Source organism: Schistocerca cancellata, chromosome 8 (genome assembly GCF_023864275.1).
Source record: "Schistocerca cancellata isolate TAMUIC-IGC-003103 chromosome 8, iqSchCanc2.1, whole genome shotgun sequence".
Classification (NCBI taxonomy): Eukaryota; Metazoa; Arthropoda; class Insecta; order Orthoptera; family Acrididae; genus Schistocerca; species Schistocerca cancellata.
Window position 1 is genome coordinate 293371501 of NC_064633.1, and position 27571 is coordinate 293399071.

The following is a 27571-nucleotide window of genomic DNA, read 5'->3' on the forward strand; positions in this document are numbered from 1 at the left end:
ATACAGCTTCTGTGTCTGGCTCGAGATCGAATCTGGTCCGAGACAGGGGCAGAATGAAACACCACTGTTTCGAAACAGTGAACCACAACCGTTCCGAAACACTGAAACAGTTCCACGTATCGATACACTGTATCGAAACATAGAAACAGTGGCCAAGTCTACCTCACGTTGTTGTCTGAGTGTTACACAACACTATGCAGTGGTCTGTAAACAAAGTTACCGGCACGCCCAACAAGTCCAACCGTAGACACATACAATTAGTGCTGCTCGTGCGAAGTTGGAACGGGTCGCTAGTCTTTAATATTTTGGAAGACGAATAGCGACTTCTGAGTAGTCATAAAAAAAAGTTACAGTACCGTCCCTGTTGAAAACTTTGTCATGTTACTAAAATACTAGGCCACACTTAACATACTTTATAAAAAAAAACGCTTTATTTTAACCAGTGAATATTTAGCAACACAAATGAAGGAAGAAAGTCCGTGTACTTTAATACAGCAAACAAACTAAAAATGCACACCTCAGAATATTTGACATCAGTACTAATATAAAAAGCGCAGGTTACTTTATAGATTTGACGCTAATATTTATCGGAAAAAGCAAACAGTAAATTTCTTTTCTTTTTGCCGAGCAAGTCAATCACTTTGTCGTCGAAACCAGGATTTTTCGCTTTTTTCCTGTGGGCACTAAGAAGACAAAGGCATGGGTAATTGTTACAGCCCTCCCGACTCAAGAAGATACACCGGTAGTTGCTGAACAGTTCGAAGAAAAATTGAGTCTCATTTCAAATAGGTACCGCACTCATACAATTATAATCGGTAGCGAATTCAATCTACCCTCGATATGCTGGAAAAATTATAGTTTAAAGCCGGCGGCAGGCATAAAACGTCATTCGAAATTGTACTGATTGCTTTCTCAGAAAATTATTTTGAACAATTAGTTCATGAGCCCACTCGAAGCGTAAATGGTTGCGAAAGCATACTTGACTACTTAGCAACAAATAATTCTGGACAGATAGGGAGTATCAAGACGAATACAGTGATTAGCGACCACAAGGCAATTGCTGCTAGGCTCAATACCACAACACCCACAACCATCAAAAAGAAATGCAAAGTACATCTATTTAAAAGAAGCTGATAAAATGCTCTTAACGCTTTTTTGAGAGACAGTCTCCACTCCTTTCGATATAATCACGTAAGCGTAGAAAAGATGTGGAATGATTTCAAAGAGATGGTATCGATGGCAGTTCAGAGAAATATACCACATAAATTAATAAGTGATAGTACTGATCCCCCATGGTACACAAAACAGGTCAGATCACTGTTGCAACTAAAAATGCATGGCAAGGCGTCCGGGCCAGATTGTATACCAGTCAGGTCCCTCTCAGAGTATGCTGATACAATAGCTCCATATTTAGCAATTACATACAACCGCTCGCTCACAGAAAGATCCGTACCTAAATACTGGAAAATTGCTCAAGTCACACCAATACCCTAAAAGGGAAGTAGGAGTAATCCGCTGAATTACAGGCCCATATGACTAACGTTGATTTGCTGTAGGGTTTTGGAACATTATGAAGTTCCTCGAAGGAAACGATTTATTGACACTTAGCACGGATTCAGAAAATATTGTTCTTGCGAAAATAACTAGCTCTTTATACTCCTGAAGTAATGAGTGCTATCGACAGGGGATGTCAATTTAATTCCATATTTTTAGATGTCCAGAAGGCTTTCGACACCGTTCCTCACTAACGTCTTCTAACCAAACTTCGTGCCAATGGAGTATCACTTCAGTTGTGCGACTGGATTCATGATTTCCTGTCAGAAAAGTTACAGTTCGTAGTAATAGACGGAAAGTCATCGAGTAAAACAGAAGTAATATCCGGCGTTCCACAAGGAAGTGTTATAGGCCCACTATTATTCCTGATTTATATTAATGACATAAGAGACAATCTGAGTAGCCCTCTTAGATTATTTGCAGATGATGCTGTCATTTACCATCTTGTAAAGTCATCAGATGACCAAAACGAATTGCAAAATGATTTAGACAAGATATCTATATGGTGCGAAAAGTGGCAATTGACCCTGAATAAAGAAAAGTGTGAAGTTATTCACATGAGTACTAAAAGAAATCCGCTAAATTTCGTTTACGCGGTAAGTCACACAAATCTGAAGGCTGTAAATTCAACTAAATACTTAGGGATTACAATTACAAATAACCTAAATTGGAATGTTCACATAGATAATGTTGTGGGTAGAGCAAACCAAAGACTGCGATTCATTGGCAGAACAGTTAGAAGGTGCAACAGATCTACTAAAGAGACTGCTTACTTTATCCTTGTCGGCGCTTTTGTGGGGCATTGCTGTGCGGTGTGGGATCCGCATCAGGTGGGACTGACGGATGACATCGAAAAAATTCAAAGAAGGGCGGCTCGTTTCGTATTATCGCGAAATAGGGGAGATAGTGGCACAGAATAATACGTGAATTGGAGGGGTAATCATTAAAACAAAGGCGTTTTTCGTTACGGCGGGATCTTCTTATAAAATTTCAATCACCGGTTTTCTCCTCCGATTGCGAAAACATTCTGTTGGCACCCACCTACAAAGGGAGAAATGATCATCACAATAAAATAAGGAAATCAGCACTTCCACAGAAAAATTTAAGTGCTCATTTTTTTCCGCCTGCCGTTCGAGAGTGGAACGGTAGGGAGACAGCTTGAAGGTGGTTCATTGAACCCCCTGCCAGGCACTTAATTGCGAATAGCAGAGTAATCACGTAGATGTAGATGTAGACATACGATCTGAGCCACGTCTTCGCTCTAGCCACGTCTTCATTCTACGCAGTATATTGAAGAAACGCTCTACGGTACAAGTTGCGGAGGTTCAAATGGTTCTGAGCACTATGCGACTTAACTTCTGAGGTCATTAGTCGCCTAGAACTTAGAACTAATTAAACCTAACTAACCTAAGGACAGCACACATATCCATGCCCGAGGCAGGATTCGAACCTGCGACCGGAGCGGTCGCTCGGCTCCAGACTGTAGCGCCTAGAACCGCACGGCCACTCCGGCCGGCTAGTTGCGGAGGGTATAGTTTGGTAGAATATAAGCAGTCTACTTACTACTGGGCAAATTAGAGTTACTGCAAGAGCTTTGGTTTCTACAAACACTCTTTATTGGTCCAGGCTCCATACCATAATCTGGCTTCTGCTTCAGAGCTGTCGATTTGATAAAACGTTTGCAAATATTTTATGTCTCCCATGAAATCATTTTCCTTCTCCTTTTTCATTAAATGTGGGTGAAGAATTCCACCTTTCAAATTTTGTGATAAGTTTGATTATAAAATCCATATACGGGTTGTAAATTGCCAACCTGAAATAGTCTTTGGATATTGAGAAATTGGCATTCACATTACATCTGTGGACTGTCGGTCTAACATGTAACTAATCTTGTGATTTTTACATCTCTTTCATGTTCCATACAATCTTCTTTTACTGCCTCGAAAATGTTTACCGAGCGAGGAGGCGCACTGGACTCGCATTTGGGAGGGCGAAGATTCATGCCCGCGACTGGCCATACAGCTTTAGGTTTTCCGTGATTTCCCTAAATCGCTCCAGGCAAATGCCAGGCAGTTTCCTTTGAAAGGGAACGGCCGATTTCCCTCCCCATCCTCTACAAAATCCGAGCTAATGCTATGTCTCTAATGATCTCGATGTCGATGGGACGTTAAACTCAATCTTCTTTTCTTCTTCTTTCGAAAATATTTGTGAATTCCTCATTGCCTTCCCTCTGCTATTGACAACTGGCTAGCAGGTCGACGTTGATGGACCTGTAGACTGAGTAGAGATCAATACAACATATCTGTATCCCAGAGTTTCTTCACTATTGGTTCTAGATACGAAGGATACCTTGATATAATGTGCAGACAAATAATAAATGTAGCTGACGACGATGTGCAATCTAATGTCTTGATTTTTTTCACTGTTATTTGCAAGGTGTTGACTGATTGGTTGATTTGAGGGAGGGGACCACGCAGCGAGGTCATCGGTCCCATCGGATTAGGGAAGGAAGTCGCCGTGGCCTTTCAAAGAAATCGTCACGGCATTTGCCTGAAGCGATTTATGGAAATCACCGAATAGCTAAATCAGGATGGCCGGACGCGGATTTGAACCGTCGTTCTCCAGAATGCGAGTCCAGTGTGCTAACCACTGCGCCACCTCGCTCTGTCCAAGGTGAATGAGACTATCCTTTATTGCCAAGAAGTTTTTTTTATAATATCCTGACTGCTGTATATTTGTGTTACCACCTAATTTCACAGAACAATGTAATGTTAGATATAGCTTTTACACTTTCTCTGCCGGCCGGAGTGGCTGTGCGGTTCTGGTCGCTACAGTCTGGAACCGCGCGACCGCTACGGTCGCAGGTTCGAATCCTGCCTCGGGCATGGATGTGTGTGATGTCCTTAGGTTAGTTAGACGACTGATGACCTCAGAAGTTAAGTCGCATAGTACTCAGAGCCATTTGAACCATTTTTTTACACTTTCTCTAAAGAACCTAGTAACGTCTTTTATTGTCCCGATAGTGTTACAAGTTTCCTGGACACTGTTAAGGACATTGACAACTAAGTTAAGTCTGTGCGATGCACAGTGGAAATAAACAGTTGAAGGATACTTTTCTCGAATCCTAGTCTGGAGTCCAGTCTCATTGCCTGCCACTGCCGAACAGCCATCAAAGCCCAAGCCAATTAAGTTATTCATATTAAGGCCCAAATTATCGCCAAATTTTTAAATGGATGAAGAAATTTCCTCTACATACAACGTAGTTAGTTCTGCAAACCCTAAAAATTATTCTTTCACTATGAAGTTCAGTTTCTCGTCTACAAATCGTACTTCCACCGACAGCTGTTCTTTCCTGGTAATATCAGCCGTTTTATCAGCCTCTGATCTGTTTACCTCATCAACCATCTCTTGTTTTAACACAGAACCATACGTATTTATTAAATTGTTTTGAACTGTGTGCGATGTATATTTTGCTTTTCAAATATGGTGTTGTAAATGATCCTCCAACACTTCGTCGCCCGCACTTACTCTAAACGAACATAAATCTTGAAAAATTCCTTCACTCGTGTTCTTACCTCTAATGAGTATGTCATGAATGCCACAAAATATTAAAGTAGCAAAAACTGATTTCAGTTGTTTCCTGTTGATATAAACTCTGTTATCCCACTGTCTTCACTGATTGATAACGTCTTTCTCATTTTTGCAGACTCACAAAAACTTATGGCCCTACTTGGAGCTTCGAGATGCCAACTGCTCTTTTCAAGACCTCGAGCGTCATCATGAGTGTTTGTGATCCTGGTGAGCTTTTATCACAAACGCACCGAATATTCCAGTTTTTAAAACTCGTTTGAAAAGAGTACAAAACTGACAAAGCCCTGCGTTCACCTTAGGCGAATATACTAGCCATGCCTACTTTTCTCGCCAAGTTTTTGAAAATACCTTTCTATAGTTTTTCTAATACGGAGCAGGAGATCAGCTTTTAACGTCCCATCGACGACAATGAGTTCATTACAGACGATGCACAAATTCGGGTTGGGGAAGGATGGGTAGGAAAACGACTGTGCGTTTTCAAAGGAACCATAATGGCACTTGCCTGAAACAATTAACGGGAATCACGGGAAACCTAAATCAGGATGGCCTTCTCGGGTGTGAACCGTCGTCTTCCCGAATGCGAGTCCAGTGTGCTAACCACTACCCCGCCTCTCTCTGTAGATATTTTATCATCAAGTCCTTTTGAGATCATGAGAAGAATTTAGAGAACGTGGGTTTGTTAGCAACAGATACTTGACTTCGCCTGGCACTGAATGATTTATGCAGTCGCGTAAATCAAAGCTGTGATTAACAACTGCTAATGAGTGTAGCTCCCTCGGCTTAACAGACAACACAAACTGAAGCTGAGTGGCTGAAGTCATCCCACTCAGTAGTGTCAAAAATAATGATGTCAGAAGACTCAGTACTGATGGTGGAAGAACATAGTGGCAATGAAACTTCTGATGACTGGCAGTAGTGAAGATTTCTATCGACAGATAACGTGAAGTTAAAAGCTTATGTTCAAAATAAACCAAAGTTGTTGTGGGACGCACTTTCGAAGCTATTTGACCTGGAACTTTTAATGAGTCATGCAGTTTCCTTCTCTGTGTAGCAGAAACACCTTTCTGTCAAGAGAAATTCCTGATATCCATCTCTGAAGTAAATACAAAGAAACTTAATTTCAGAATAAATTAACAGTAGTCCCTCTTCAGATCTCTAACCTACCATTGTAGACCGGTTTGAGAATTTAGTTTCTTTTTTATTAGAAACAACAATATGCATTATTTATAAATGTGTTTGCTCACCTGAAAAACTGTAAATATTTTGAACCAATCCAACGAAACAGGAAAACTAAGGATCACTATAGAACCACCATAATGTTTTTACATTTACATTTTTACCGATTATTTACACTAATTTAAAAGTTATTTGAACTGACTGAATACATAAACTAAGTCCAGATCAGACGCTGAGAACTATAACCCTATAACGAAAAGTCTCTATTTGATTATTTAACACTGGACGTGAGCTTCGATAGGACTGTGGAGAGGTGATGACTCGTCAAGAGCGTAGCACTTGCGCGCCACACTTAAGAACGTATCAACTCATACAGGGTGTTTCCGTAAGAGCGTGCAAAAATTTAACACGACATAGAGGATGCTCCACTGAACAATTTGAGGTAGGGAACCTGAGATCGGTGAAGCCAGCTTAAGGAGATATGCAAGTGAACTTGTCTATCGCTTTGTCTAGCATTACTGTTTTCTACCTTGGATACAACTAACGTGTGTACATGTTTACACGTACTTTGCGGTTTATTCACGTGAACATTATTTATTTCTTGCGAGGAAACATGGAGGACACTCTCATTGAGCCATATCTTCTACCTGCCCGCATGAATGCCCACCTGTACTTGAGGTTCATGTGAAGAGTTCTACCTGAGTTGTGGGAGAATGTACCCTTGACTGATTCGTGGGTGGATGTGGATACAACATGACGGTGAAATGCCTCACTTCAGTGTGGATGCCCGCTGCAATCTCAATGCTGAATTTCCTGATCGCTGGATTAGAAAGAGGGTCATTTTCCATGGCCTGCGAGGTCATCTAACATGAATCGCCTTGATTATTTCCTAAAGGGATAATTATAGTCACTTGCATATGAGACCACAGTGGATACGGAGAAGGAATTAGTTGCCAGAATTATACCTGTCTGTGATGACGTTCAAAATACTCCAGGAATATTTGTCCGGGTGCGTCAGGATTTTGTTTACATTTAGGTTGATGACTGTAACTAACTAATGTAAATAAAAAAGTACACAGTATACAGTACCCCCCATGAACAATGGACCTTGCCGTTGGTGGGGAGGCTTGGGTGCCTCAACGATACAGATAGCCGTACCGTAGGTGCAACAACAACGGAGGGGTATCTGTTGAGAGGCCAGACAAACGAGTGGTTCCTGAAGAGGGGCGGCAGCCTTTTCAGTAGTTGCAGGGGCAACAGTCTGGATGATTGACTGATCTGACCTTGTAACACTAACCAAAACGGCCTTTCTCTTGTGGTACTGCGAACGGCTGAAAGCAAGGGGAAACTACAGGCGTAATTTTTCCCGAGGGCATGCAGCTTTACTGTATGGTTAAATGATGATGGCGTCCTCTTGGGTAAAATATTCTGGAGGTAAAATAGTCCCCCATTCGGATCTCCGAGCGGGGACTACTCAAGAGGACGTTGTTATCAGGAGAAAGAAAACTGGCATTCTACGAATCGGAGCGTGGAATGTCAGATCCCTTAATCGGGCAGGTAGGTAAGAAAATTTAAAAAGGGAAATGGATAGGTTAAAGTTAGATATAGTGGGAATTAGTGAAGTTCGGTGGCAGGAGGAACAAGACTTCTGGTCAGGTGAAAACAGGGTTATAAATACACTCCTGGAAATGGAAAAAAGAACACATTGACACCGGTGTGTCAGACCCACCATACTTGCTCCGGACACTGCGAGAGGGCTGTACAAGCAATGATCACACGCACGGCACAGCGGACACACCAGGAACCGCGGTGTTGGCCGTCGAATGGCGCTAGCTGCGCAGCATTTGTGCACCGCCGCCGTCAGTGTCAGCCAGTTTGCCGTGGCATACGGAGCTCCATCGCAGTCTTTAACACTGGTAGCATGCCGCGACAGCGTGGACGTGAACCGTATGTGCAGTTGACGGACTTTGAGCGAGGGCGTATAGTGGGCATGCGGGAGGCCGGGTGGACGTACCGCCGAATTGCTCAACACGTGGGGCGTGAGGTCTCCACAGTACATCGATGTTGTCGCCAGTGGTCGGCGGAAGGTGCACGTGCCCGTCCACCTGGGACCGGACCGCAGCGACGCACGGATGCACGCCAAGACCGTAGGATCCTACGCAGTGCCGTAGGGGACCGCACCGCTACTTCCCAGCAAATTAGGGACACTGTTGCTCCTGGGGTATCGGCGAGGACCATTCGCAACCGTCTCCATGAAGCTGGGCTACGGTCCCGCACACCGTTAGGCCGTCTTCCGCTCACGCCCCAACATCGTGCAGCCCGCCTCCAGTGGTGTCGCGACAGGCGTGAATGGAGGGACGAATGGAGACGTGTCGTCTTCAGCGATGAGAGTCGCTTCTGCCTTGGTGCCAATGATGGTCGTATGCGTGTTTGGCGCCGTGCAGGTGAGCGCCACAATCAGGACTGCATACGACCGAGGCACACAGGGCCAACACCCGGCATCATGGTGTGGGGAGCGATCTCCTACACTGGCCGTACACCACTGGTGATCGTCGAGGGGACACTGAATAGTGCACGGTACATCCAAACCGTCATCGAACCCATAGTTCTACCATTCCTAGACCGGCAAGGGAACTTGCTGTTCCAACAGGACAATGCACGTCCGCATGTATCCCGTGCCACCCAACGTGCTCTAGAAGGTGTAAGTCAACTACCCTGGCCAGCAAGATCTCCGGATCTGTCCCCCATTGAGCATGTTTGGGACTGGATGAAGCGTCGTCTCACGCGGTCTGCACGTCCAGCACGAACGCTGGTCCAACTGAGGCACCAGGTGGAAATGGCATAGCAAGCCGTTCCACAGGACTACATCCAGCATCTCTACGATCGTCTCCATGGGAGAATAGCAGCCTGCATTGCTGCGAAAGGTGGATATACACTGTACTAGTGCCGACATTGTGCATGCTCTGTTGCCTGTGTCTATGTGCCTGTGGTTCTGTCAGTGTGATCATGTGATGTATCTGACCCCAGGAATGTGTCAATAAAGTTTCCCCTTCCTGGGACAATGAATTCACGGTGTTCTTATTTCAATTTCCAGGAGTGTACAAAATCAAATAGGGGTAATGCAGGAGTAGGTTTAATAATGAATAAAAAAATAGGAGTGCGGGTAAGCTACTACAAACAGCATAGTGAACGTATTATGGTGGCCAAGATAGACACGAAGCCCATGCCTACTACAGTAGTACAAGTTTATATGCCAACTAGCTCTGCAGATGACGAAGAAATTGAAGAAATGTATGATGAGATAAAAGAAATTATTCAGGTAGTGAAGGGAGACGAAAATTTAATAGTCATGGGTGACTGGAATTCGACATTAGGAAAAGGGAGAGAAGGAAACATAGTAGGTGAATATGGATTGGGGCTAAGAAATGAAAGAGGAAGCCGTCTGGTAGAATTTTGCACAGAGCATAACTTCATCACAGCTAACACTTGGTTCAAGAACCATAAAAGAAGGTTGTATACATGGAAGAAACCTGGAGATACTAAAAGGTATCAGATAGCTTATATAATGGTAAGACAGAGGAACCAGGTTTTAAATTGTAGGACATTTCCAGGGGCAGATGTGGACTCTGACCACAATCTATTAGTTATGAACTGTAGATTAAAACTGAAGGAATTGCAAAAAGGTGGGAATTTAAGGATATGGGACCTGGATAAACTGACTAAACCAGAGGTTGTACAGAGTTTCAGAGACAGCATAAGGGAACAATTGACAGGAATGGGGGGGGAAAATACAGTAGAAGAAGAATGGGTAGCTTTGAGGAATGAAATAGTGAAGGCAGCACAGGATCAAGTAGGTGAAAAGACGAGGGCTAGTAGTAATCCTTGGGTAACAGAAGAGATACTGAATTTAATTGAGAAAGGAGAAAATACATAATTGCAGTAAATGGAGCAGGCAAAACGGAATACAAACGTCTCAAAAATAAGATCGACAGGAAGTGCAAAATGGCTAAGCAGGGATGGCTAGAGGACAAATGTAAGGATGTAGAGGTGCATATCACTAGGGGTAAGATAGGTACAGCCTACAGGAAAATTAAAGAGACCTTTGGAGAAAAGAGAGCCACTTGCATGAATATCAAGAGCTCAGATGGAAACCCAGTTCTAAGCAAAGAGGGGAAAGCAGAAAGGTGGAAGGAGTATATAGAGGGTCTATACAAGGGCGATGTACTTGAGGACAATATTATGGTAATTGAAGAGGATGTAGATGAAGATGAAATGGGAGATACGATACTGCGTGAAGAGTTTGACAGAGCACTGAAAGACATGAGTCGAACCAAGGCCCCGGGAGTAGACAACATTCCATTAGAACTACTGACGGCCTTGGGAGAGCCAGTGCTGACAAAACTCTATCATCTGGTGAGCAAGATGTACGAGACAGGCGAAATACCCTCAGACTTCAAGAAGAATATAATAATTCCAATCCCAAAGAAAGCAGGTGTTGACAGATGTGAAAATTACGCAACTATCAGTTTAATAAGCCACAGCTGCAAAATACTAACGCGAATTATTTACAGGCGATTGTAAAAAAGGTAGAAGCCGACCTCGGGGAAGATCAGTTTGGGTTCCGTAGAAATATTGGAACACGTGAGGCAATACTGACCTTACGACTTATCTTAGAAGAAAGATTAAGGGAAGGCAAACCTACGTTTCTAGCATTTGTAGACTTAGAGAAAGTTTTTGACAATGTTGACTGGAATACTCTCTTTCAAATTCTAAAGGTGGCAGGGGTAAAATACAGGGATCGAAAGGCTATTTTCAATTTTTACAGAAACCAGATGGCAGTTATAAGAGTCGAGGGGCATGAAAGGGAAGCAGTGGTTGGGAAGGGAGTGAGACAAGGTTGTAGGCTCTCCCAATGTTATTCAATCTGTATAATGAGCAAGCAGTAAAGAAAACAAAAGAAAAATTTGGAGTAGGTATTAAAATCCAGGGAGAAGAAATAAAAACTTTGAGGTTCACCGATGACATTATAATTCTGTCAGAGACAGCAAAGGACTTGGAAGAGCAGTTGAACGGAATGGACAGTGTCTTCAAAGGAGGATATAAAATGAACATCAACAAAAGTAAAACGAGGATAATGGAATGTAGTCGAATTAAGTCGGGTGACGCTGAGGGAATTAGATTAGGAAATGAGACACTTAAAGTTGTAAAGGAGTTTTCCTATTTGGGGAGCAAAATAACTGATGATGGTCGAAGTAGAGAGGATGTAAAATGTAGACTGGCAATGGCAAGGAAAGCGCCTCTGAAGAAGAGAAATTTGTTAACATCGAGTATAGATTTAAGTGTCAGGAAGTCGTTTCTGAAAGTATTTGTATGGAGTGTAGCCATGTATGGAAGTGAAACATGGACAATAAATAGTTTGGACAAGAAGAGAATAGTAGCTTTCGAAATGTGGAGCTACAGAAGAATGTTGAAGATTAGGTGGGTAGATCACGTAACTAATGGGGAGGTATTGAATAGGATTGGGGAGAAGAGAAGTTTGTGGCACAACTTGACTAGAAGAAGGGATCGGTTGGTAGGACATGTCCTGAGGCATCAAGGGATCACAAATTTAGCATTGGAGGGCAGTGTGGAGGGTAAAAATCGTAGAGGGAGACCAAGAGATGAATACACTAAGCAGATTCAGAAGGATGTAGGTTGCAGTAGGTACTGGGAGATGAAGGAGCTTGCACAGGATAGATTAGCATGGAGAGCTGCATCAAACCAGTCTCAGGACTGAAAACCACAACTTCATTACTATGATTTTATTCCTGACATCTCCTTAAGCTGGCTTCTCTGACCCGAGGTTCCCTACCTTAAACCATTCAGTGGAGCATCCTCTATGACCTGTTAAATTTTTGCACGCTCTTTTGGAAACACCCTGTATAAGAAAGTGAAATAAACGTGTAAAAAAACGCTATATACAAATATTTTAGTGTTTAACTGTTTGTATGTAATACCTGCTTTCAACTCAACTTCTTGAACGAAACACACCTGAGTCACATTTTTTTTCCTTTCCCTGAAAGCAAAGGTGCGCCAGTTGTGGTAGTAATAGTAGTAGTAGTAGTAGAGTAGTAGCAGCAATAGTAGTAGTAGTTGTTGTAATAATATAAAAGCTCATGATAGTGAAAAGTTCATGTTTTAAATATTTAAGATATTGATGACCATAAGCAGAATTAGCAGACGTATTTCTCGCTCTATTCATCAGACAGACCATTATCTCTTTCATCTTGTAAATTTGTTTTCGTTTAGTTTAGCATCTTCTCAGTAATTTCTAAATCTTGGAACAAACCACATTCTTTCACAAGATGTGATGACGTAATGAGGCCATTTACAGCATCTAATTCGAGCCTATTTCTAATCTTGGTTTTTATTAAATCTTCTGCAGAAAAAACTCTTTCACGAATAGCGTTGCTGTGAGGCAAAGAAATCATTGACAGTGCAAACTCCCACAGCTCTTTGAAATAGTTTTTTGCTTAGTGGAGATGACCGGGATGTGATGCATGATCATGTTGGAATTTGAACTTACCTCCATTTTTCTTAACAGCACTCCAGAAGCTATCAGGTATGGGTTTATTCTCTATTTAACAAGGAATGTTATTTATTGCGAAATTTTTTCCTTCGATTTTCTGGGCAATACTACGTTCATTGGGCTTAACAATGGCAATGAGAGGAAAAAGGGAAGGAGGTTTGGAAGAATATGCTATAGTTGCTTTAGAGCTGTGGTTTTAAACCTGTATTCCTCGGATCGCTGTCGCAAGGGTAACTTCAATTCATTCACTTTAAATGGTACAACCAAAATGTTTCTTGACTATCATCTGATACGGTAGAAATGACACACGGAAGTGACAAGGTTTGATTAAAGCACTTTGTAAAGACGCTCACGTTCAGACGTGGTACTTATCTGTAGTAATGAAGATGAATTTAACCTGTTGAACACTTCAAATGCGTGAAGACTTGAATCGGTGAGAAGTGACACATTATCAAACGAACTCTTCCGATATATGCGGAAATGGAACTAGTGCTGACTGTATCCACGAGTTCACCTCTATGAGGCTTGTGCGGAGAGGGAAAAGGTCACATTAGCTTCATGATGGGAATGGCTGTGTGGGGGCAGCGTCTTGTGCTGTACTGGAAACAGTTTCCATGCCGAACATCTGCTGTGGTAAAAATAGCACACGGAACTAGAACAATTCGCGGAAGCGCAAATGAAAGTTGCTCACGTTGAAATACGTATATTGTGTTCGAACATTACTTATTACCTCGAAGAGAGCGGTCTACCGACACACAGTCAACACGGATTTAGAAAACTTCGTTCTTGTGAAACACAACTAGCTCTTTACTCACACGAAGTGTTGAGTGCTACTGACAAGGGATTTCAGATTGATTCCGTATTTTAAAATCTTAACACGGCTACGGATCAGGAACTATAAATCTGAAGAGGTTGAAAAAAATCAGCCAATCAGTTGCCAAACAAAGGTTTATTAGTCTTGACTTAGGTTTCGATATTTCTAAAAATATCTTCTGTTGACAAGATATTTTAGATTGATTCCCTATTTTAAAATCTTAAACATGGCGCGTAGTGATTTGCGAAGATGGAAAAAATCGAGACTCGAACAGTGATTAAGTACTTCGTAAAGAAAGGTTTTAAACCAAAGGACATTCATGCCAATTACCAGAATGCACCGGCGGACTCTGCTCTTTCATATTCAACTATTGCCAAGTGGACAAATGAATTTAAATTCGGTCGGGAGAGCTTAGATGATGATCGGCGCAGTGGTCGACCAAGACGTGTCACTGCTCCAGAAATCATTGCAAAAGTGCACAAAATGGTCATGAAGTATCGCCGATTGAAAGTGTGTGAAATTGCTCACTCTTACCAGATATCATCTGAAAGGGTAAATCATATTTTAACTGAAGAATTAGAAATGAAAAAATTATCTGCAAGATGGGTGCTGCGACTCTTGACGCTGGATCAAAAACGAATGAGAATGGACACATTGGAACAATATTTGGCCTGTTTTAGGAGAAACAAACAAGATTTTTTGCACCTGTTTATGAACACAGATGAAACTTCGGTGTACTACTATACCCCAGAGACATAAAAATAGTCAAAACAATGGAAACATGCTTATTCTCTGCCACCATAGAAAGTAAAGATAATTCCTTCGGCGAGAAAGGTCATGGCACCAGTGTTCTGGGATGCAAATGGGATTCTGTTCGTAGATTATCTCCCCACTGGGCAAACAATTACTGGAGAATACTATGCTAACCTTCTAGACAAATTGCAACAAAAGACACGCGAAAAAAGCCAGGTTTAGCAAGGAAGAAAGTCATCTTCCATCAAGACAATGCGCGCTCCCAAACGTGTGCCGTCGCCATGGCAAAATTACACAAACAAAGGTATGAATTGTTGGCACCTTGCCTTCTTATTCACCTGATATGGCTCCGTCAGACTTCCATCTCTTCCTAAAACTGAAAATTTTTCTTGGTGGACCAAGATTCACTTCAAATGAAGAATTGATAGCCGCAGTTGACAACTATTTTGCAGGCCTGAAGGAAACTCATTTTCGAGATGGTATCAAGGCACTGGAACATCGTTGAAGTGCATTAATATACAAGGAGACTACAATGAAAACTAAAAAAAGTTTCAGTGATGTAAGTACTTTTTTTCTATACTGTTCCGAGAACTTTTCAAACACCTTTGTTGCTTGTCATGTGGAGATGGCTCTAGTTCTTCTTGTCTAGGGGTCTGATTCTTGAAGCCGAAAATCTAACATCAGGTCCTCATGGTTGATTTAAACTAAGTAAATTGGAAGATTGTTGTCACAGAATTTTTTACGTAAATATATTTTCCACTGATGTTCCCACATTTTAGTATATCAAACAGTATTTTGATATTTCACTAAAGCTGAAATTACATTGTTCGCACCTATTATACAAAAATACATTGGATCACATCAGAGGAAAACTTACGGATCTCACACTCTGTGGAATTTAACAATATTCCAAGGGGCTTACAATTTTTCCTAACAAATGAATTCCAGCTAGTTTTCATTAAATTTTAATTTCGATTATTATTTCATAAATGGATCCAGAAATAAACACAATAAACAATACAAGATTGCGTAATTAATAATAGAAATTTCAAGTGCGCAAATAATTCGTAATTTCAAATGTTTCTAAAAAAAATATTTTTAACTGTGCATGCATTCCCAAAACTTATCGATTACAACATCGAAACTAAAATATTTTGTAAAGTAATTGCTTCTCATAAATTTTAACTTGAAATATAAAGTACTGTGTATAAAATTTTATGAAAGTTTTCAGAAAAGTGACTGAAATAATGCTTACCTGTCCAAAATTCGAAAAATAATACTGGCATCGACAACTACTGTTGTGGAAAACTAATGCTCGATTTTATTTGATTAGATTTTTTTTATGGTCTAGTTTTATCGTACAGCACAAATTGTACAATTGATATTGGACAGGCCAAAGATAAGTTACAATAATACATAGTATTAGCAAAAAAGTAGGCAAATTAAAAATAGGTACCTATTTCAATTAATTTTACTACATATTCAGGAATTCTCTGACACAATAGAAATAGTGCTTTATTAGAAATGCCTTTAGTTTAGCTTTAAATATTGGATGAGTAGCATTTTTTATTTCCTCTGGTATCCTGTTGTGTAGTATTACACCAATGTTAATTATGCACCTCTGATTGGTGGTTGTTCTGTGATATTTTTATGTATATTTGATTTCCCTCTGGTACTATAGTTGTCTACATTTTTGTTCTGTAGTAGTTTGACAGTTTTCAGGAGGTAGTCCCTAGTGAACATGATAGTTTCATAAATGAATAAACTTGGAACGTTTAGAACACCAAGCTCAGTAAAATGGGATTTACAGGACTCCATCTTTTTAAGGCCACAATTTATTCTTAGAGCTCTTTTTTGCATTCTAAAAACCTTTACGCTGTGAGTTGAGTATCCCCAGAAAACGCTCCCATATCGGACTAGTGAGTGGAACTGTGCGTAGTATGTCTGCATTACTGTTGTTTTGCTTGTTGTAGCCTTTAAAATTCTCAGGCCGTAGCACACAAATGATAGTTTTCTAGACAAGTTATTTATATGTGTGTCCCACTTTAAGTCTTGCTGAACCCATAGTCTCAACATTTTTGTGACACATTTTCTAGGGGATCATTTTTTAATTGTGCTTGAATAGACATTTGATTAGTTGGAGGAATTAAATGAAAATCGATACACATAGCTTTTTCAGTATTTATTTGAGTTTGTTTTTTGTGAACCACTCAGAAAGTCTTTTCATAGAACTTTCTGCCGTGGACTGCAAAGTTTCTGGACTGGATCCAGTGAGCAATATGCTGGTGTCATCGACATACAGGATAGTTTTATGGGACTCATATATTCAACTAAGTCATCCATATAAATCAAGAAGAGAGTGAACCTAAGATTGAGCCCTGTGGTACACCATATTTGATTGGTAATTCGCTAGAAAGAAAGGAGTTGTTTCTTGTTTTATTCATTTTGTTGAATGCATACTGAAGTGACACTTTCTGCCTGCAGTTTTTTAGGTGCGAACACAACCAGCCATGTGCTACACCTCTTACTCCTCGTCTTTCTAATTTTTCGAGCAGAATGTTATGGTCCAGGACGTCAAAGGCTTTTGATAGATTTAGAAAAATACCTGAAGCTAATTTATGTTGGTCAAGGAATTTTAAAACGCAATCTAAGTGTTCGAAAATTGTCGTATGCATAGATTTAGACTTTCTAAAACAATGTTGTTGTACTGTAAGAGGTGTATATTTATTTATGAAACTTAAAAGCCTGTCATAGAAGAGTTTTTCTAGATTTTTTGAGAAGAAACTTAACTGTGATATGGGTCGGTAGTTTGATATTTTTCCAGAAGAACCTTTTTTTAGCAGTGGTGAAACTTTTGCTATTTTAAAAATATCTGGAAATACACTGGTCTTTAAAGAGAGGTTGAAAGTTTTTGCCATGGGGTTCGCTATGTGGTGAGCACAATTTTTTAATTATGAAATCAGGTACTTTATCAAGACCACTTGACGTTTTATTGCTTAATGACTTAATTTTACTTATAATTTCATTGGTGTTAGTTTCATAAACATACATAGAAGCAGTCGAGATCACTGACTTGCTGGATAAACTTGGGACTGGTCCTTGACAGTGTACTTGAATGAGGTCTTCAGCTAGTGAAGTGGTCATTGAATTTTTCCACAACTGAATTTGGGTCTGTAACTTTTGAGTCTTCAAGGGTTAATGATACATTCTTTTTCTTTGGCGCTGAACTACAAGTTTCTTTCTTTATAACTCTCCACGTGGATCTCATTTCGTTAGATGAATTTCTTATCAAATTGTCATTCCACATAATTTTTGCGTCTTTGGCTACTCTACCATAGATTCTTTTGTAGGCTTTTGAACACTCTGCGAATTCTTGGGTTACTCTGTATTTCTTTTACAACAGCACTGCAGAAATCTGTTTCTTTCACCAGAAATTTTTATGCCTTTAGTTACCCATTGCTTATTATTGTTAGGTTTTACTAATTTTACTACTTTTGGAAATGCTATATTAAAATAGTGAAGAAAGATGCTCTGAAAACTCATGTACATGCTATAAACATGTTCTTTTTTCAACTACTTTTTCGGAACTGCTACTACTTGTTGGCATTTATATACACCACAGCTGTGCCTCGTGATCACTATACCCCCACGCTCAGTACTCTGCTTGTGAATCTGTAATTTGTTTCTGATATGAATATGTGGTCAATAACGGAATTTGTGCATTCTGTTAATCTTGTTGAGCAGTGTATTATGGGGATCATATTGAATGTGTTGGTCATATTTATCAAAGCATTTGTGGTGCTGCTGTCTTTTGAAAAAATCAATATTGAAATCCCCACAAAGCACTATCTTCATATTTAGTGCACTGATCCTGTTCAGCAGAACCTTTAGTCATGAAGACTGGCAGGTTTCCTCTCGGTGCTCTATACTTGTTAAGGGGAGTTGGAATGCCCTATCTCGCCAATGTTAAATTTGCTAACTTTGTGTACCTTTTTCTTTGGAACTATTATCTTCAGAACTTTGAAATTCTGGCAGAGGTTTTCAGCATATATTGTGAGCCCACTGAACTAGAACCAATGTTTTCTTTTTGTTGGTATAGTATTTATGAATTTTTTACCATTAAGCCATTTTTTATTGGAAAAAGTATAACATAAACTTCCCTAGTTCAGAGAATAAGCCAGTTCTTGTCATGATTCTAGTTCAGTGGCCTCTTTGAACTGTTTTGCAGCATTTCTGAAAATTTGAATGTTGTTGGTTGAGTGGTTTATGAGATAAAGGTACATGTAACACTAAAAATGTCAAATGCCAGAAAATGCGATTAAAGTAATTTATTATGAAAATTCACAAATACCTTTTATTCTATTATCAAAAGTGTCCAGCAGAGTAATCAGGGTCATCTTCTAGTTCTTCTTCTTCACCTAGAAGCTTTCTTCTCCTTGCTGCCCTTGCTTTTTTTGTATTAAATTCAGCTGCATACTGAGCCTTCCTTACTCGCACGCTGTCCAGAAGCTGAAGACCTCTGATGGTGTTGATACCAGGAGCAATGCCGAGCCTTGCCATGACCTTTAGCCTACCCATATGACCATCATTGAATGAAATAACAGCATCACTGACTCCCCATTTCAATGTTTTTATCCCAACAAATACATTCTTAGGTACACGAGTCCAAATGAGGTTGTTGAACGACTCGTTTTGATTCTGGGTACAACCATGAAGACATTTTCGCAGAAGATCAGGATGCCCCAAGTCTCTATATATTGGTTTAATTACTTCCATAACAGCCAATGGAATATAATTTTTATGGTGATAAGGATCCCCAGTAGCTTGAGATTTTCTATAATTGCACCATGACTGAGGACCATCTGGACAAGCAAAATGTTGAGGATTATCATCAGTTGATGATCGATGTAAATATGTGGCCCATACAGCTTGTCTCATTTCCTGCAAATTATTTGCATTATTTCTTATTGCCATACCATAGTATTGTTGTAATTCATTTATAATTTTATCTGACAGGCGACCTCTAATGGTTTTACCATCTGACAAAATTTTGTCCTTCAGATTCTGTTTCAGTTTCCTTAGACGAGTGCCCATTCGTTTCTGAACATGACCGACACATTCTAGTTTAGTTATTGTCTTATTGACATATGGCATGGATTCTGTAACACTTTTGTATGCCTTGGAGTCCCCATCTCCAAGGAATTTTGTGTAAAATACTCCCCGTTCTTTTTCTGATCTGCTAAACATTTTCACAGCAGCGGCAGCCTCCATGCCTCCACTCGTACCTTCATAATTCTTGCTACATATGTGAGCTGCTTCTATCTTACCAGATGCACAATGGTAACAATGTTTAGTGAGCACTTCATAGTCCAAAACTTTACCGCTGTCCACACTAGTAACAGTAGCAACAGCATTTTTGGATGTGTGACCCCTTTTCTGCCAGGTTCCATCAAAAGCAACAGGGATATCTGGGTTTCCTTCATTTATATATTTTGCTTCACTGGCAGCAGCTTTCATTGATAAATCTGCTACAGACTGAACAGCATCTCCTATCACTTCAGTGTAATTGTCAATTTTAGCAGGTGGAGGTGGAAGATTCATTATGGCACAAAATGTTTGAGCAGCAGTATGTCCTTTACCAATTGCTCTCATTGCATACATTAGCCTGATATTACTCTCAAACAAATTGCTACTGCATGTTTTAGAGCTCCAAAAACAGGTCTCATTTTCACAACTGGCACAAACTATAGCAATTTTGCAGGAAAGTCCTATAGATTTTGTTATGTTCATATCAAAAGAACCTCCACAAAGATTACAACACAAACATTTCTTCATAAACTCAGTAAAAACAGGAAAGTCGACTAAAACATATTGTTCATTAGAAGCTTCATCTGTAATTTCACTTGCACAGTTTGATAACTTCTTTTTTGATGCACTGGTGGGCGTGTCTCCTTCACACATCTCAGCTGTACAAACGTCAGAACTTTCACCAGCATCAACAGGTGCTGAAGCAGAATCACTTGAACAAACGTTATTTGTAAATCTATTACCGCGAAACTTTCGCTTTTTAAATAATGATGCACTCCTAGGCATCGTAGAAACTACGCACTCACCACTGAAAGTCAAAACAAGACAGATAACAAACTCCAAATGAGCGACAAACTAAACTCGAGGCTCAAAACAAACACTCACAGATCAAAAACTGAACAATAAACACAGCTAGTCGTAAAAACAATGGTACCTATGGAAGGATCAAAGATTCTACAACTGAAGAGTGAAATCCACAGCCTTCTATATGTAATGTTTTCGGAAATGCGAAGATTTAAATGTGTACAAATCACAAGATGGGTAACTTTGCTGGGCGCACATGTAATTTTGAAAAATTAAATAAAAATACTTCCAATTGGAATTTCTTAACAAATTTTGCACCATTTTAAGCAGAAAATTTCAAATTAAGTTATAAGGTTAAAAACTGAAAATGTGAATTTTTTCCATTTTCCGGCATTCCAACTCCCCTTAACAACAATGAAATTAAACTCTGGCAGTTTAGTAATGGGAAGTTCAAAGTCTTTTTCAATTGAGTCAATATAACTTTTACTAACATCACACAACTTTATTTGTTCTTTCACAAAGGTAGCAGAGCCACCATGTTTGAAAAACTCTCGGCTAAAATGGCTTGCTAATCTGTATTCTGAGATTGAGGTTTATTTTACTTCGTCATTTCGTAGCCAATGTTCGGTAATCCAAATTATGTCTACATTTAGTACATACTATAGTAGTGCTTTCAACATGGAAACTTTATTTGTGAGTGATTAAACGTTATGGTGTAGTATAGCAAAATCTGGGTATTTAGTAACTTTAGTTGAAACCGTTTCTGATTCTTTATCTAATGCAATTTCTAATCCAGCAATTACTCTAAAACAATTTCGGTACCTTTCTTGTGTGTATCTTCTGTTTGCTGGTGGCAATCAGCAGCTGAGTGAACTTCTGGAGCTTGTATAAGTTTTGCTTCATCCCCATCTGTCCTCTTCGGTTTAAACCATTTCGTAATTTTCGTTCGGCTGACGACTTGATTGTTTGTGTCCCGCCTAATCGGTTTAAACCACTTGGTAATTTGCGTTTGGCCGATGGCACAGCTTGTAACTCGTCTAAAGCAATTCTTAATCTCAGTTTGTTTGTCACTTATAGTTTTTTCTTCACTCTTCTTCGAAATGCGAGTACATATTTTTTCAGCTAGTAATTTCTTTCCTGGCGTATTTAAACGAAGTCCGTGGACTGTATGGAACCTTCGCTCCAATCTGTTTATATCTACAATATCGACATTCTTAAAGTTAGTGCATATTTCAGTGATACACTCGTTTGCAACATTAATTCCGCGGTTCACACACGACCAGGGTGGTAAATCATGAAGATGTGGGATGTTCACAATGAGTACATTTGTGTGGGTTAAATTATTTAAACATTTCCTCGTTTCTGTAATAATCTTGTATGTCTCGTTTCTATATAAGTCGTTTGATCGTCCTATTAACACGGCGAAATCGTCTTCATAACTAGATATGTCAGTTGATGTTAGGTCCGTTATTTCACTCAATGAAGCCTCTGGCTTTATGAAACCAGATGGCTTGAAACTACATGTTCTCATCGACATTGTAGAAATTTCACGCCGTAACTATCACCTAGCATACAGATTGTTTTGTTTCATACTTTTTGTAGCCGGAGGAATGAAAGTTCTTATTCTCACCTGACTAGTGTTGTTTTTTCTTGCCGCATGTATTCTAAATGTTCTTCAGTTTGCAGTTACGCCGGAGACACGTTTTTTAACGGAGTTTCCTTTGTTGCATTGAAGTCTGTGGTAGTGTAGGTGTGCGCACTTATTTTCGGAGTTTTTAGAGTATCTCCTGATGCAGTATTTTCACTGTTTGACCTACTTACATCCAGCAACGGTTTGCCTACTTTGTTTTCTAACTTTTCAACCCTTTCCGACGTCTTGGGAATCCACGGCAGAAGGCACTTAAAAAGAGTTTTTTTTGCACTAAATTTTCACTGTCTTTCAGATCTTTTACCTTCTGAATACAACTTCCTTCAGTCATTATCTTCCGTTTTCCTGAGACCGAGTCTTCTTTCTTCATTAGCGTCTCACGTTTTTCAAATTGTAGTTTACTTATTTCCACCTTTTGAGCGTCGATTGTAAACTGTAGACTGGATATGCGTTCCTTCAGCTTAAGTATTTCATTCTTACAACATGCACAGGTTTTCCTTTTTACTACCGAAATTTACGTTTTTTCGTGGAGACACATGATACACTTTCAACTTGGCCGCCATCTTGTGCTTGACTCCTTGAGGGATGTCCCGTTACATGCCGACTATCGAGTAGTTTACGTAGTTTCCATCCACATTTACATCTGCATGGATATTTTGCAAATCACATTTGAGTGCCTGGCGGAGGGTTCATCGAACCACCTTCGCAATAATTCTCTATTATTCCAATCTCGAGCAGCGCATGGAAAAAGCCAACATCTATTTCCTTCCGTACGAGCTCTGATTTCCCTTATTTTATTATGGTGATCGTTGATTCCTATCTAGGAGGCGTCAACAAAATATTTTCGCATTTTTGAGGACAATGTTGGTGATTGAAAATTCGTAAGAAGATTATGTGAAGTGAAAAACGCCTTTGTTTTAATGATGTCCGCCCCAAATCCTGTTTCTCGATGTATTCCGTTAATCCTATCTGGTAAGGATCCCAGACCGCGCAGCAATGCTCTAAACGATGACGGACGAGCGTAGTGTAGGCAGTCTCTCTAGTATACCTGTTACATTTTCTAAGTGTTCTGTCAATGAAACACAGTCTCTGGTTTGCCTTCCCCAAAACATTTTCTATGTGTTCTTTCCATTTTATGTTGTTCATAATTGTAACTGAATTTATGGCCTTTAGATTTGATTGATTTATCGTGGAAACTAAGTTTAACGGATTCCTTTTTGCACTCATGTGGAAACCTGGCATTTTCCGTTATTTAGGGTCAATTGCCAACTTTCGCACCATACAGATAACTTTTCTAAATCGTTGTGCAATTTGTTTTGATCGTCTGATGGCTTTATTAGACGATAAACGACAGTCTCATTTGCAAACAATCTATGATGGCTTCTCAGATTGTCTCCTGAATCGTAAGGAACAGCAAAGGGCCCATAACACTATCATGGGGAACGCCTGAAATCACTCCTGCTTTACTCGATGACGTTCCGTCGATTACTACGAATTGTGACCTCTGTCACAGGAAATCACGAATCCAGTCACATTCAATAAGCATGCTATTTCACTACTAGCTTCTTGTGTGTTGCTGTGTCGAAAGCCTTCTCCAAATCTGGAAATACGTTATCAGAACAGGTCAAAAATCAGCCAACCAGTTGCAAAACATAGGTTTATTAGCCCTTCACGTAGGTTTCGAATTTCTAAAAAATATCTTCTTCAAAAGGAGTGGCCCATAAAAATGAATTTAACCGATTACAAAAATTATTTTTACAAACTTAACAAAATATTAATAGTAGAACATCTTATTTGTTGCTGTTTTAACTTCTGTTGCTACATGTACCTGATAGAAAGTGATGTCGTTTTCAGTATGGACATCCAGAAAGATGTTAGGTCTGTTTGTTGGCTTGAGATCCAGTACTATCTGTTCTAGGTAGTTTCCAGAAAAGGCAATTTAGGAATGTTTGGCAAGATGTCTCGACACATCCACCATTGTAATTTTTCCAGCTGATTCTACAGTGATTAATGTCTTCTTCAGTTATCACAATGACTGGGAAACATCTGTACTAGTGAACTGAGGTTTTCTCTAAAGTCTTCTGTGTGTGGGATAAAACAATGTGTTTATCAAGAAAATCCATTCAACCATTCCATAAAAGCCTGGGAAACTATGTACAAAATCTGACAAACACATAAAAATTTGTGACAGGCTAAATTGCATGCTGGAGTGGGACTCAAAATGACAATTCCTGTCTTGCATGGCCAGTGTGCTACCTGAGGTAATTTTACCCGAGAAGCTAGAAAGCCGAGGAAACTTTTTATTTTGCCAAACTGCAACTCTGTTCTGTCTTTGTGCCAGTAAAAACAAGAGCCAGTGTTTTTCATTTTTTCATCTTATAAAGAGAGGGCATTTCTCAGACACCTGAATCATTTAAATTATCACTAAACTGACAAACACTTGAAACTGTAATTATATAACTGAAGGACATTGGACAGATACTATTAATGCATAAGATGATGGCATGAATCAGATGTGACTAGACAATTAATAGGATGAACATTTATTTTTGAATTAAAACTGTGCTGAACAACAATTTCAGTCTGGACATTCATCCTATTTTTTCCTTCCTCTTGATTCCTTTTGGCACATCTCATGGATTGATTCAAAGCACTGATGTAGACTTAGCTCCTCTGTGACTCTCCAAAACACCACAATGTTATGTTAATAGTAAAATATTTCATGCCCAACCATAATTTTCCATGTTCTGTTGTTATAATCCTTTGTTAATAACAAGAAATTAGGAACCATAGAGTTGTTATTATCAAAATAAATAAATTTACATCAAACAATAATTATTCACCATGCAGTGGATGCATTGGAGGGTATATTTGAATGTAAACAAGAACACTGTAACACAGTAACTCAACTTATAAACACACACACACACACACACACACATATAAGCTCACACGCACACACATGCTCTCATGAAGAACAAAGACAGGAGTAGTGGGGTCTAGGAGAAAGACGGATAACAAGGAAATGGGACAGGAATATTGAGTCAAATAGAACTGACCATGATGCAAGGAGACACACAGAGATTGAGACAAGGGGACTCTTTCCCTCTCACTTTACTTCAGTCCATAGTATTGTGGACTTTCATCAACATTTGTTCTTTCAGATGACATCCTCCCCCGCTATTCTATCCTGACCACCACCCAAGTTCCATCCTGTATTTTGACTTTCACAACTCACTGCTATGCTTTCGGTAGGTATGAGATCTTTTTGGAACAGTATTCCTGCAGCATCTGCTATAGTCCATACCTCTTGTTGCCATTGTCCATCTCTCCTCTTTCTTACAGATGCATATTCACTCAGATACATATTCCACAACCCACTGTAAACTGCATGGAGGAGGGTACTTTGTTTAATTTCAGATACTTCCTGTACTGTTCGTTTCACATGTAGAGCAAAAGAAACGTGACTGTCTGTATATCTCAGTAGCCAGACTATCTCTCTCGTGATGTTACCCTGCAGAATCCAAGTGAACAAAATTATCTTTCTTCCAAAAAATCAGGTTTAAGTTCCCTTAGTATTCTATTACGCTTTTCTACAGGCTATGCTATTATTTCCTAGAAGTGTGTTCGAATTTATTTGATAACCGCTGTCGTGCCTACTTCACAAGGACTCCAAATTCTGCTCTGGTTCTCTATAATTGGTGCCACTAGCAGCTTGAGTGTGTTTTCCTTTACAAATAAACCACATTATATTACTGTCTGGAAAGAATCAATGTGGGGGTAAGAACCACTCATCTATCAAAGGAGTGGAGGTGTAAAAGGAGTACAGCCCGAGACATGCGAATACCCATACTTTAGTCATCCAGTATTCAACAATGAGAACTCTTAGTGACTTGCCACGAACTTTACACATAATTTCAAATCTTTATGAAACTTTTTCTCACTGACAGACCCCACACAATGATGAAAAGAAGAAAGATTATCACTTCCAAAATTTTTGCTTTTCATGCAGTAAAACTGAAGCATGACTTTTAGTTTATTACTTCTTTACTACAACCTGTAGTCACAACACATTTTGCAGACAGTATTTATATATACCACTGGATGTACCATCAAAATTATATCATTGTACGATTCACAGTACAGGAGATATTATGTCATCAACAATGAGATACGTGAAAAACTGCTGCATCATGCAAGACATTTAAATTCATTACTTTGTTGCTGCTAACTCTATTCACAACATTTTATGCAGCCGATGTCCACATATGCCGCTGAATATGCCAACAGAAATATATCATTGTACAACACAGTTCAGGAGGTATGATATCAAATACCGAAATGGGTGAAAAACTAATCTTTCATAATTTATTACTTCTTTACTACTAATTCTATTAGCAACATATTTTTCAGACAATATCCACATATGTTGCAGAATGTACGTGTACAAATATATCATTGCACGGCCCTTAATTCAGGAGATACAACATCATAAACATTGAGCTGCATGAATATGAAATTGTAGGGAAAGGGTCGCCAAAGGTACATGTGAAATAAGTGTACAGATACTAGTGAAATATGCTAAGTATATGTGAAATATGTTTGACATATGCACATGTGGGCAAAGTTGTGGGTAAAAAGCTCAACCTAAACCCCTGGAATGATTTAAATAAAATTTGGTACACATATTTGTTATGAGCTGGAAAGAAATACTGTGGTGGTATGGACCACCAGTCTCCTATTGAGGTAAGTGTGATAAGGTGGAGAGAGAAGGGAGGAGTAGATGGACAGGTAGCGAAGGAAAATAATGAGATTGGGAGGGGGGAAAGAGGAGGAGATATACAGTCGTAGTTAAAACTGGCTGCAACAAAAAAAAAAAAGAGGAGGAGATAGACAGTCGTAGTTAAAACTGCCTGGAACAAAAAAAAAAAAAAAAGAAAAACCGCCTTGTTTTCACAGTAGAGTATTTTCTTCTTGACAGTCAGTTTAACAGAAAACCTGTGCATTGTTGTTTGATAATATATACAGTCTATGTTCATTTGAATGTTTAATAGAGTAACATTTAAAATGTGAATCAAATAGATAAATAACTTTTTGAGATTTTTGCTAACTATGTTTCACTGTGTATATTCGTCCACATATTTATTAGAGTACCGTGTAAAAATTGGAAGTGAACCAGTCAAGCACTTTTTGAGATTTTTAACAATGTTTTCTCCTTGTGTATTACATATTTATTTATATAACATATTTATTAAAAAATAGATAATTGAAAACACATGCATTTGCATGCAATGTCATGTCAAAATTTCAAAGAAATTGGTGGAAACTTTGGGAGATTCAAGATTTTGAACAAATG

At 39.4% G+C, this 27571-nt stretch overlaps 1 protein-coding gene across 1 annotated transcript in view; it reads right to left on the minus strand.

Moving 5' to 3' along the window:
• LOC126095236 (D-threo-3-hydroxyaspartate dehydratase-like) overlaps positions 1 to 27571 on the minus strand; it is a 371140-nt gene that overhangs the window by 171495 nt on the left and 172074 nt on the right. The window lies entirely within an intron of this gene.